Consider the following 11,780-nt stretch of genomic DNA (forward strand, 5'->3'; position numbering starts at 1 on the left):
TAAACTTTATTAAAATGCGAAGAAGTAGTGTATTGTTTTATTTCAAGCCTATGTAACTCAATACTGTTACATTGCGGCAACGCTCTTTTTCTGTGATGAGGAAGAGGCTACACCATGACTCTATGTAAAATAAATTAACAGAAAAACTATTAAGAGATAAAAAGTTATGAATACTGTCAGTAATTTATGATAAAATGAAACTCCGGACTATTATATAAGAGAGTTATCGAACATAAATTAGAAAAAGATCAATTACACTTTGTCCGACCTGGGAAACGTACCCGGGACCTCATGCCGCTCAGCCAACGGAGGCAGTCAATTGCCGTTAATCAATTTAAAATTTTTTTGGCCAGTCACTGTCCCACTACTGGACAAGGATCTTCTCCCGAAATAAGGAAGGTGTTAGTCTTTGAGTCTACTACGCTGGCTGTGGTTAAATAAGTACTTATATCAATGTAGAATCGTACCAAGTGGCGTTCTTTGGTCTCTGCCTTCTCCCACGGGGAAAAGGCAGTATTGAATGTATTATATCTGTATTAATTCGATGTTTTTGTTTCAGGAGTCGCAAGATACGTGAAGAATAGAAAGGGGACGTATCAGCTGGTACTCGGCGGGTACGCCTTCAACCCTCACACGAGGTCCAAACACATGAACAAAACAAGATGGCGCTGCGTCAAACACAAGAATGGCTGTAACGGCGTCGTACATACATTCGATGATATTGTATTAAGAATTCGTGATATACATAATCATGCACCGGACTTAACACTGATGAATTTCAATTAATTGGGTCTCCTGTATCCCGATTCTCTACTACTATGTATCGACAACCGGTTATCCAAAAAACTTGTATCAAAATCTCATCAGCGCCTCTAGTGGACATCGTAGAAACTATTATTGCAGTACATTTTAAATGTCAAACTCCCGATACTCGATAGTGTTACTGTAGTGCGATTCTGTACTGTCGAGCATTCAGTCGGTACTAGTCGGTAGGTACTGTCGAGTATCTAAAAAATTGACATTTAGAATGTACTGCCAAAATAGTTCCTACGACGCACATCAGAGGCGCTGATCAGATTTTCATACAAAATTTCTCGATGGCAAGCCGGTTATCGGTTGTCGATAGTATTGAGAATCCAGCTACTGTGGTAAGAATGTAGTCGTGGTCCCCAAACAAATATCTTTGAGATACATCATTTATTTTGATTCCACTTGTACTTTGTTTCCGTTGTTTTAAATTGACGCTAGAGCAATAAGTACGAGAATTGCTTTTTTTTAAGATTTACGGCCAGATTCACTAATTCTGGATAAATATCTGATAGTTAATTGGACGGAATGTTGAATTTTTATCTAGTAGGTTGATTATCGGTCATTTTTTAAGCTGTGAAACTGGCCCTGAAGGATGATAAACCGTCCTAAGAAACGTATCGTAGTTATGTAATTATAAGTATATAGTAAATACTTCACAGCAAAGGGTTAATATGTGTATGGTTTTGGAATTATTTATATTTTAAAAAAGTTTTTTTGTAGTTTTCGCTGCATAACCTTAGGCTAGAGAATTTTTTCTATGCATACATAATATCACGCCTAAATATACCCGAAGGTGTAGACTGGGGTGTATAAAATACACCCACGTTTCGCCATTGACAATATTAGTCGCATTTTATATGGTAAAAAATATTGCAACGAAACAGGAGCAAAATAATCTATACTAATATAATAAAGCTGAAGAGTTTGTTTGTTTGTTTGATTGTTTGTTTGTTTGTTTGTTTGAACGAGCTAATCTCAGGAACTACTGGTGCGATTTGAAAAATTATTTCAGTGTTAGATAGTCCATTTATTGAGGAAGGTTATAGGCTATATATCATCACGCTACGATTAATAGGAGCAGAGTAACATTAAAAAGTGTTACAAAAACGGGGAAAATTATGACCCATTTTCTCTTATGTGACGCAAGCGAAGTTGCGCGGGTCAGCTAGTTAATAAGATAGAAGTACGCGTAACGCCGTTTCTACTTACTAGTATGTGTATCAACCAATTTAATGGAAATTTTGTTTATATTATTATTTAAAACAATGTTGTAGCGTTAAAATTATGTTGTAATTATAAAATATAATTATATAAAAATGTTATAGGAATATTTAATAATATTATATTTTTTTATGAAAGTGTATTTTTATTGTTTAATTTTTAAGATCATGTTTAAGAATTACTTGAATTACGTTCATGGCAAATGGTTATTAAATTAATAAATGATTTCGTGTTCTGGTAATATTTTAATAGGGTATGTTTTATTTTCAGGTACATTCTTCATTCGAGATTAATTTAAGAGTGATTTAATAAACATTTAGTTTTCAATTATATTATTAAAATACTTAGTAAAATATCAATGACGGCTTTTTTTTTAATTGTATCTTCAATATTTTGTAGATAATTGAATACGTATTGAATATATTTTTTTTATTACATTATTTCCTAAATTTGTTTTATTGTATTCCTGTTATTATACAACTTTAAAAATGTTTATTGTCGTTTTCTGACTGTTTTGTGAAATAATTCTTTGCTTTATTTTTATTTAAGCTTTCTTTTCTTCATATTCCCAATTATATTTTCAACATGAATATAGTTATTAATCTGTGTTTAAATTTATGCAAATTTTCACTAAAGAACCTTAAAAGGAATCAATAAATATCATAAACTAACAACAGTCCCTAATATAATCCTTCGTTAAGACTGGTCATTAAAAATATCCAAATTAAATTCAGGTAATAACCCGGTTGTTTTTTTCTAGGGCCAATAGTCTTCATGACTCCCCGAGGGAAGCATCAGTTATACTACAACGGTTTCAAGTATTCCTGTCGGAACAGGTATGAAGGAAAGTCAGATGTCCGCTGGTACTGCTCTTCTCATCACTCCAAAGGCTGCAGGGCATCCGTCAGGACTATAGAATACAAAATTGTTTGCATTTCAGAAATACATAACCACGAACCGGCATTACTGTCGTGGGCTAAACGATGTATGCATAGAAATAATTGAGGCTGATTTTAAAAAAAAGTGCTTTCGTTAAAATTGTTTAAATTTTGAAAATATTTTGGGAATTTTTTGTAAATTTTGTGCATTTTTTTGTAAATTTTGGGCATTGTTTTTGTTAATTTCGAGTTAAGTTATTGCCGTATAAAATTGACAATCAATACTTTATGTATAAAACTGGATTCTCAAATCGGCAATGTTCTGTAAGAATAATATTTTAAACGTATTGCTATTGACCAAATGTGAAAAACAATCAATAGTATCGAAGTTTGTGATGGTACTGCTGAGCAGTACTTCCTCTAGAAATTTTAGTTTTAATTTATCGAGAAATGTATCGAATTCTTTCATAATTGGTTACGTATCTAAATTAATATATTTTTCCAGAGTATAACTCGTTTGGTTTTATCTTTAAAGATTTGTGCCAAATAAAATTAATATTGTTTTTTTTCTTTTTACGTGGTTAATCATTATTTTGTGGTTCGAAATAAGGTTATTTTTTTACCAAAATTATGTGCAATAAATATAAAATATGTAGTTTTAAAAATGACGACATTTGTCGTTGAATGTGCCAGTTAAAATAATTGTGTATTGGATAAGAATTTTTGTAGAAAAACATTATGTTCCTTGAGTTATGCCAGTAAAGAAATTTCCCTTGCCGTCCAATGACGATATTTATTAAATAACTTATTCAAGATAATATTTCAAAAATACTATATACAAACTAGCCACACCGTACTTGTAAATTGTATACTACAAAAACAGCCTTTTGGGACTATATTCTTCTTACATTCGCTATTTTGTTACTAATAAAATAGACTATTCTCATATATTTCAGCCCTACTATTTTTTACCAATTATAATCTGATTCATCAAGGCCTAACCACTCCCTAATTACAGCAGAAGACCCTTGCTTAGAAGAATCGTGGGACTGTAATGGGTTTAATTCATTTATATTATTATAATAAATATCAATATAAATTATTTTTTAACCAAACGCCATCTATCGAACTGAAATTACAACTTTAATTTTTATACATTCCAAATGGCTGCTCAATCATACTTCATGCTAGACCAAAACGTAATTGTGATAAGCGTGATAATATTTATGTTAATTTAATTAGATAGATAGTTTAATTTGTCTTTATAATATATTTTAATACTGTGGTAAATAAAAAGGGTCCTTCTATGTCTGTTTCATTTTATTATTAAAACTTTAGTTTAAATAATTTTCAGTGAGAAAAGGTTAAAATATTCAGTTACAGTCCTTTTTTGCCGTAGGTTTTTTTAGTGCACCTTTTTGCACAATGAAGTTTTCTGTATCGTGCACTTTAACAAACAACGAACACTACAAACACACAAATATAAAGGTTCCTTTGGCAATCAAACCCACTACCTCCATGCTCTATCGTAACAATGGGTAAGATTGTGTTATTTTACACATATGTATGTAGTAACAATTTTACTTATTACTCTTCTCTCATGAGTACCCATGACATTAAAATTCATTATTAATTAGCTAATCAATAGTAGTTTTGATATATTCTTAAATGTCTAAAAAATAATTTCTATACAAATATACTTCAAAGTATAAAAACCTAAACTTTTAATTCATTTTCAGGCGAATACATAATGTCCCGTCGAGGTAAAAGGATGTTACGTTGCAACGGCTTTACTTACTACCTCGCTCGGGTCGGTAACAATCAGAAAGTTCGATGGAGATGCTCGACGCACCACAGACGTGGCTGCAAGGCATCTGTCGTGACGATCAATGACGTCATCATGTGGTGTGACCAATCACATTGTCATTTGCCTTATCCTTACTAAAATGTATGTGAAAAAAACCGCCCGCCACCAACCAGCCGCAAAAAAATCACGTTTGTTGTTTGGGGAGCATCCTTAAATATTTGCTTTATTTTGTTTCAGCCAAGTTAAAGTTATTGTTATTTATCAGATAATTTATAATAAAGGCAATAATCACGTTTTTTTTGCTGGGCACCATTAAAAATATATTTTATTCTGTTTTTTAGTATTTGTTGTTAAAGCTGCTACAGAAAATATCACCTGTAAAAAATTAACTGTCTTACAAAGACGGACGGTTCATGACATACAGCCTGTTCGTAGGTAGACAGACATCAAAGTGTCAGTAATAGGGTCCCGGTATTACTCTTTGGGTACGAAAACTTAAAGAGCCATTTACTGTCCTGAAGATGTTATAACGATATAATCTTGTTGTATGTTATTTTAAAAAATAAATATAATGATGGTGCCGTATTTTCTTCTATTTTTAAATAACTTCTTACCGGTTGTAGGCTGTAATATCAATAAGCACAGCGTATTTGTTTTGTTTCTGGGTCCAAACGGCTAAAACGATTTGGATAAAATTGAGCATATTCAATAGATTATATCCCTGGAAAGGTCATAAGTATAATCAAAATAAATCAACCTATATTTTTCACTAAAAAACTAACAGTAAATATATTTGTGTACTAACTAACATCATTTTTTTCAGTGACTTACGTAATCTCTCAAAAAGGAAATCGAATGTTACAACTGAAGGGATACACGTACTCTTGTCAGACGCGTGGCAGTCTGAAGGTCAGGTGGCGTTGTTCCAGCCACTCACATGTTGGGTGCCATGCCCATATCTATACCCTCGAAGACACAGTACTGAAGATCAATGACGAGCATACTCACCCCCCTCATAGACTACAAAATCGAAGCTGAATTTTCTTAGGTTATAAGGATTATAGCGTGATCTTGTTTTTAACTGTGAATTACTTAACGTTTCGGAGCATATGACACTGATGTCGTAAGCTAACTGAAAGCTTACTTCAAAGCCGATTTGCGCCGAAACGTCAAGAAAAATAATGATATAGGGAGTCTTTATAAGTGAAATTCTCCTGTACCTGTTTGCCACTCAACTCCTCCTGAACGACTGAACTGATTTGTGTTTGTGTGTAAATATTTATGAATTCTAGATGGTATGCAAACACGATTGGTTTATTTCAATATCATAATTTGAAGCTACTATTTTGGGAAAGATGTTTGTCGGATCCGCTTGTTAGTATATTAACATAAAATGTGAACGTAGAATTCTAAGGCAATTACGAACCTTCGGGTTTTCTCATTGTGTGTATTTTTTCCTTCATTTTTCGCGTGTGTTTCTATGGTAACTGCCAAATGTGAAGGGACCAAAGAAATCTTGGTATGTTGACATAAGGAAAGGCCGAAAAAAAAATTGTCGCGTGCGTCCATTTTGTTTTCGATATTATTCGTATTCAGATCAATAATAGATACTAAGGGCCAGTAGCGCGATTCTCTACAAATTTTCATATCAATTTCTCGATGACTAGCCGGTTGTCGGTATACGATAGCAGGCGAGAATCGAGGTACTGTTCAGTCTATAAATAAATGTCATTAAATCTATCTCTTAAGTAAACTGACAGCAAGTGTATAAAAGCAACTGTCAAAATTCCATCTGATAAGTTATTTAATAGATATCAAGAACTTGTGGCCGTAAATTATGTAGAAATAAAGTCTATATTTAAGTCATTATTTCTTATTTTAACTGTAGATTTTATAATTCCTATATTTTATAGATCACATAGTACTAAAAGTCTTAAGTACCTTACTTAAGAAAATGTTTTCTAGAAAAAATACTAAAAATGTTTGTAGTATTTTTTTATAAGAGTAATATAATGTGATAAAAAATTGTGTTTGTGAATCTATATTTAGCCCGTTATAATTGCATTGCTTTGGATTAATATGTGGAAATAAGAAGATAGCCAGAGTTAGCAACATTTTAAAATAAGGATAAGTTAAGTTATAAAGCTTATGAAACTTCAACATCGATACTAATTCTTTCCACTAAACGACCAACAAATTGTTAATACTACAGAATGTTAATTTTCAGTCACAAGATTTGTTGTAAATTATCTTACTCTGCCTATTTTCTAAACTAAATATAAAAATCCTTAACCTTTTTTAACTAAAACCAAACATTATTTTCAGCAAAATTCATCCTGTCACGTAAAGGCAAGCGTTTGGTGTTACAAAACGGGTATACCTACTCCTCACTACCTTCGAAGAGCCCCAAGACCAGGTGGAGATGTTCCACGCACTCGCCCCATGGCTGCCATGCCTTCGTATACACCTTCGAAGACCGGCTAGTCACAGTTTATGACAAACACAACCACCCACCACAAACGACTAAGAGAACGGACAATGTGATCAACGTAAATAGTATTTATGGAGTCTTATAAAGTGTTTTTAAATCTTCAACTACCCTCATGGAAAAGAGGTGTGTTTTTTTTGTCCAAATGTGTATTTTTGTGTATGTAAATCCACCGATGGTTAAAAAAATAAAGACAATTTTGATCTCAGTATATTGTTTGGTAAATTTAAATTTGTGAATTGTGTGTAAATTTTAAAATATTATTTTGTCGGTTTAATGTTATATTAAGTTAAATCCACCTATTATTTGTTAATTTTAAAAATAAGCTACTACACATTTATTCTGATAAATTAAATGTTCTAAGTTAATAAATGAATTGATAGTTTTATGAATATATTTTGTGTGTACTAGATCATACATACTATAATGCGAAAAGACTTTTTCCCCGACCTAATATTATTTCACTTCAAGAAAAAACATTACCTTGATAAATTCTAACTACACGTGCAACAGTGGGGTGCGTTCAGGAGGGTAGCGGGGGGATGCAGCGTGGGGGATGAACGTCGGCGGCGGCGCATCACAACCCAATAAATAGTCGGCACTGCCCTGTGACGCAAGTACGAACTGTAGCTCAACCCGCCAATTTTATAAACCGAGCATTACTTGTATCAAATATTGTAACCACAAGGTGCAGCGCAGACGACAGACTATCCGTGACGCACTTTTTAGTCTGTGAAAATAGAACTTATGCCATTATATGCAGTAACGCACACAACGCGCAAAAAGTCCGGCGCGTTACTATATAATATAATTGCGTAAGTTCTATTTTCACAGACTAAAAAGTGCGTCAAGGATAGTCTGTCGTCTGCGTTGCACCTTAAGTGTCAGTGTTTTCAAAGTGTTATCCACAATTGTCATGACAGTGTATATCTACAGGGTGTTCACAAAGTGTTGACAGTTCCGAGTTTAGTTTGAAGGTAGGTGTTTGAATGTTTCGTGTGTTTTATTGAAGGTCAGATACTGGGAAACTTATTTGTAGTGAAGGTTCTAGAATGTGTTTATTTAATTGAATTGCGTATAAATATTGGTTACTTAATGCGATGTGTAGTGACTGTTGTAGGGCGAAATCAAGACATAATCTTGATGTTGATTGTGTATTGTTGTGATTTTGAATGCCAACTTATCAAGATGTTCGTGTATTAAATTTAAAGCTCGTGTATTAAAATATTGGTAAAGCGTTGGGTACAATGTTCAAATAATTACACCGCTTCATTACATTTGATGTGTTTGAAATTATGTAAATAATGATGGTCAGAGTACAGTGATTCTATTCCCGCGTAACGACCCGAACATAAAATTCCCAAATTCAATGAATTTGAACCGTAACAAGTGAAAGAATCAGATTGAGCAATGCTTAGATACTTTAAAGGAATATTAGAAAAGGTTCAATAAAGATTACTGTTCAAATTAGGCGCTTTATAAATTGTAAGTTTGTACCTACTTGTTATAGTATTTAAATTCGAAATATGAAACTTGTTTTTTAAAAGTGTTAACACAATATTGTCCAGTCAGTATTTATCGACCAAACAATTAAATTAACAATTTAATTGCCTTACGAGTGAACCCCTTTTAAACTCAAAGCGCTGTGTCCACGTGCCTGTTGGATACAATTAGTATTATTCGGGTTCCGTTTAGTAAGCCGTATTGTGAGCGAAATATTTGGCGAGTTTAAATCAAACATTACTATTTTGTCGAAAGAATACACATTTTAAATTCTCGCCTGTAGTTTTTTTATCCCGTATTTTGTAGAAAAGTCTAGAAAAATACGACTCAGGCATTAAATCCGTAGTTGTATATGCATAGAGCTTATTTTTATAATATCATTGGACAACTCACACACGGTAATTCGATTCCAAACTAAGCGGAGCTTGTACTTATATAGTAACATTAACAACCAGGCTCAGAATAAATACTCGTGCTCATCACACAAAGATTTGTCCCGTGAGGAATCGAACCCGCCACAAGCGGCGTTAGGTTACCACGCGCTACTGCGCCATACATGCAGTTAACAATGCTTTACTTAAGTAAATTAAAATATTTAATACATTTTCTGTTTCTCCTATAGTAAAGTGTCGTAACAAATATTTTATATTTGGAAAGCGCTTACGTGATTAAATCACGTTGAAGCAATTTATTTAGAAAAATACTTTGTATGAGTTCGACAACTTTTCAAAAGCTTTACCAACGATATCATTGTTTTAAATTTGGTATCAGGAAATTTCTTGGTCCTTTGGTTATATAAAGCCGATTTCTTTCGAAACCATAAACTTGGACAGGGCAGTGATTAGGCAAGGAATTGTATGAATAAGCTCTATGGAAACTAAAAAAATTGAATGTGACTTCTCATCATTATCGCGGTAAAAGATGGAACATAACTGCCAGATAGTGTAGGAAACGATAAGTGTGTGAAATTATAATTAATTTCTGTCAGGCAGCTTTACACTACGCTTTACTAAATAATATCTCGAAATACATCCGACTGACCTCATTACTTCAATAAAATAATGAAAGCATTAATGGCTTCATATGATGGTCCGCTCTTTAACATGTTTATAATAAATACTCGTTCTCTGTTAGAAACTTCCGATCCTTATAATGCGAAAGTTTGTGAGATGTTTATAAGCATGTTTGTTTGTTACTCCTTCACGCAAAAACTATTAAACGGATTGTAATGAAAATTTATTTACTGATAGCTTATAACCTGCATTACACAAAAAATATTTTTTACACCGGGAAATGTTTTTACGCGGACGAATTCGCTGGCGTAAGCTAGTTATAATATAATTCCATTAGATATACACAATATTAAATTTCATAAGACAACCAAACCAATTACACAGAATTATGTGCCGCATGCAAATAATTCTGTGTGACTCGATCCAATAAACCTTATTTACAAAATCCAATTTCAATACCTGAAACTAGATGTGGGTTTTCATCACATAGACAACAATGTATAGTGTACCTTCCTACTTACATAATATGACCTATATTAGCGCGTTACTAAGTTTGGTACACTCAGAATCAAAATGGACTTTGTATCGAAAAGTATACACCACTATAACCTTGTATTGTCATAGTGTCGCATCGAGATATTTTGCTACAAGTAGCTTTTGCCCGCGACTTCGATCGAGGAAAGATTCTTCCCAGGGATATCAGAATGTATTGTGTATACACGTGTTAAACTGCGAGCATTAAAATTATTCAGTAGTTTCTACGCGACAGTGAATCTGATACATCTAAATTTCACGTAGGTCTGAACCTACACATTTTATAATAGTCCAACGCACCATTGTTTGGCACATTAAATCTCTTTTACCATACCACTAGCTCGATTCTCTACCACTATGGAATATTGACAACTAAACAACTTCGATATATTTTGTATGGAAATCTAATTAGCGCCCCTAACGGCCGTCGTAGGAACTATTTCGGCAGTACCAACTGCAGAAACCCGAGCTACTGTTTTGTAACAATTGACAAAAATTTACTAGAAATTAATAAATAATAAATCTTTTTGCAGTACGATTCATAACATCTAGAAGAGGCAGACAGATGATAAAGTTAAACCGGTATACCTACTCGGCCAGGCCTTCGAGGAGTCGACGAGTTCGCTGGAGATGTTCGACGCATTCACCAGCGGGCTGCCACGCTCACGTGTACACATATGATGACCAAGTTGTAATAGTTAATGAGGAACATAATCATGATCCTACTTTATGTGCTATGTCTAGGTAGTTAAATTATTTAGCTCAAAGTCCCCCGCCGGTACTTACAGAGTAGCGGACTTAGGCTAAGTTCATATGACGCTCGGTCCAAAATTCCGCGTGGCACCGCGCGGTGCCAAGCGGAATTTTGGACCGAGCGGTACAAGATCGAAGTAAACAGCTAGTATCGTCTACATCACCGCGCATACCGCGCGTCGCGCTCCGACCCGCGCGCTAGTTCTTGAACCGCGAGAAACCGCGCGCTAGTTCTTGAACCGCGAGAAACCGCGCGGTTTCTCGGTTCTGTTACCTCGCGGTGATGTAGACAATACTAGCTGTTTACTCCGATCTTGTACCGCGCGGTCTATGAACTTAGCCTAATAGTGGGATATTAATGGGTTATATTTATTTATTTTTTTCTGAAAAGTGAGTCTAAAGTCTTTGTTTATTATTTTTTCTTAGTCATATTTTCACGGCTAGTCATACTATGTCAGAGGTTTGTAGGATGCGGTATAGTATTTAATGAGTTCGAATACACAAATACTTGTTTTGGATCAGATCGTCTTAGATTCTTAGTTTTTTTTAACAATATTATAATATTTTTAATTCACTCTAAGTGTCAAGTGTTAAGTTAGCAATGGTTGTAATTTATAAAATATCAACTAATAGGATTTAATAGACTAAAATAAATCGAGAATGATTGCCAAGATTTTGAGGTTTGTTGTAAAAGTATTTGTTCTTTAGTTTTACATAAATAAGAAAATATTGTACAGAATAAGTTTCTCAAATTACAGGGTTTAAGTAAAAAG

Source organism: Anticarsia gemmatalis, chromosome 11 (genome assembly GCF_050436995.1).
Source record: "Anticarsia gemmatalis isolate Benzon Research Colony breed Stoneville strain chromosome 11, ilAntGemm2 primary, whole genome shotgun sequence".
NCBI lineage: Eukaryota > Metazoa > Arthropoda > Insecta > Lepidoptera > Erebidae > Anticarsia > Anticarsia gemmatalis.